Source organism: Mixophyes fleayi, chromosome 9, assembly GCF_038048845.1.
Source record: "Mixophyes fleayi isolate aMixFle1 chromosome 9, aMixFle1.hap1, whole genome shotgun sequence".
NCBI lineage: Eukaryota > Metazoa > Chordata > Amphibia > Anura > Limnodynastidae > Mixophyes > Mixophyes fleayi.
This window is the reverse complement of record NC_134410.1, coordinates 30,015,413-30,017,912: the sequence shown is the minus strand read 5'-3', so window position 1 is coordinate 30,017,912 and position 2,500 is coordinate 30,015,413. Positions and strand designations below refer to the sequence as shown.

The 2,500-nt window shown below is 34.0% G+C and overlaps 1 non-coding gene across 1 annotated transcript; it reads right to left on the bottom strand.

Annotated features, from left to right (window-relative positions):
* Positions 1-1,428: 1,428 nt before the first annotated feature.
* On the bottom strand, positions 1,429-1,501 carry TRNAR-UCG (transfer RNA arginine (anticodon UCG)). The gene has a single exon. It is a non-coding gene; the product is annotated as a tRNA-Arg (tRNA).
* Between the last annotated feature and the right edge of the window lie 999 nt (positions 1,502-2,500).

The window sequence follows — 2,500 nt, the reverse complement described above, 5'->3', positions numbered from 1 at the left end:
ATGACTTGTTTTCAGAAATTATACATCTTGACCAGTTTTTCATAGGATTATGTTTGTGCAAAATAATGTATAAAGGGAAAAACAGAAAGCATTAGATAACTCAACATATTGTGCCAATATGCATGTAGACTTTTCAAAGACTTGAGTATGTTCATTGAAATTTTGGTTGAAATCAAGTTTTGAAATGTAAATGTTTTGCAACACTCTCATGGAGTCAATTAAAACAGAGTTTGGTAAGTTTAAGTTCATGAGGAAAGAAATGTTCCCGACCACGAAGGGACTTGAACCCTCAATCTTCTGATCTGAAGTCAGACACCTTATCCATTAGGCCACGCGGTCTTCCCCAGGTGTTTTAGAGATATTTGGAAAGAGTGCCAAAAGCACACTTCAAGTAAAAAGCTTACAATTTAGCAGTCTTTTTTTGAGGAACGTTTTCTAGCAGAGTTGCATTTAGATGAAGGAAATAGATTCTTCCACAATCTATCACACATACCTTTGGAAAGTGTACCAGAAGCACTATCCAAGTGAAGTGCTAACAACTTAGCAGTCTTTTCTTAAGGAATATTTTGTAACGAGTTGCTTTTAGATGAAGCAAAAAGATTCAAGATTTAATTTCTTTGATTGATTATGGGAGAACAATATATTGTTCAGCTTTAAGAAATGCCAAAACCTAGATTTGTTACAAGCTTTCACTTAACTGGGTAATAGTTTTACATTCTGTTAAGCAAGCTATAAAATCTACTGAGTGGTTTAGGGCTCTAAGTTTAATGGCAATTCTTCCTGAACATTGGTGATCGGATGTCCTTGTTTTTTCCTGAACTTGAATGTTTTGTTTTCCATCTTGGATGCATGAAACAATATTTTATGGCCTCCATTTGGAGACTTATATTCATGACCCATTTTTGATCATTTTTTCTAGGGCTCGATGGAAAATACTGTACTCCTCAAAGGATAAATGTGACTATTATAATTAATTGATTCTAAGAATTGCACATGACAATTATTCCGAGCTTAGCTCTGCCATAATGTAAAAACCTTGAGTTATGTTGATTTTAAGCCATATGCAGCACACACTAACGTCAGCTATTCAATAAGTTATGAGAGAATATTTTTTTAATCAAAGGAGGATGACTTTTGCTGACCACGAATGGACTAAAATCCTATGACTTGTTTTCAGAAATTATACATCTTGACCAGTTTTTCATAGGATTATGTTTGTGCAAAATAATGTATAAAGGGAAAAACAGAAAGCATTAGATAACTCAACATATTGTGCCAATATGCATGTAGACTTTTCAAAGACTTGAGTATGTTCATTGAAATTTTGGTTGAAATCAAGTTTTGAAATGTAAATGTTTTGCCACACTCTCATGGAGTCAATTAAAACAGAGTTTGGTAAGTTTAAGTTCATGAGGAAAGAAATGTTCCCGACCACGAAGGGACTTGAACCCTCAATCTTCTGATCCGAAGGCAGACGCCTTATCCATTAGGCCACGCGGTCTTCCCCAGGTGTTTTAGAGATATTTGGAAAGAGTGCCAAAAGCACACTTCAAGTAAAAAGCTTACAATTTAGCAGTCTTTTTTTGAGGAACGTTTTCTAGCAGAGTTGCATTTAGATGAAGGAAATAGATTCTTCCACAATCTATCACACATACCTTTGGAAAGTGTACCAGAAGCACTATCCAAGTGAAGTGCTAACAACTTAGCAGTCTTTTCTTAAGGAATATTTTGTAACGAGTTGCTTTTAGATGAAGCAAAAAGATTCAAGATTTAATTTCTTTGATTGATTATGGGAGAACAATATATTGTTCAGCTTTAAGAAATGCCAAAACCTAGATTTGTTACAAGCTTTCACTTAACTGGGTAATAGTTTTACATTCTGTTAAGCAAGCTATAAAATCTACTGAGTGGTTTAGGGCTCTAAGTTTAATGGCAATTCTTCCTGAACATTGGTGATCGGATGTCCTTGTTTTTTCCTGAACTTGAATGTTTTGTTTTCCATCTTGGATGCATGAAACAATATTTTATGGCCTCCATTTGGAGACTTATATTCATGACCCATTTTTGATCATTTTTTCTAGGGCTCGATGGAAAATACTGTACTCCTCAAAGGATAAATGTGACTATTATAATTAATTGATTCTAAGAATTGCACATGACAATTATTCCGAGCTTAGCTCTGCCATAATGTAAAAACCTTGAGTTATGTTGATTTTAAGCCATATGCAGCACACACTAACGTCAGCTATTCAATAAGTTATGAGAGAATATTTTTTTAATCAAAGGAGGATGACTTTTGCTGACCACGAATGGACTAAAATCCTATGACTTGTTTTCAGAAATTATACATCTTGACCAGTTTTTCATAGGATTATGTTTGTGCAAAATAATGTATAAAGGGAAAAACAGAAAGCATTAGATAACTCAACATATTGTGCCAATATGCATGTAGACTTTTCAAAGACTTGAGTATGTTCATTGAAATTTTGGTTGAAATCAA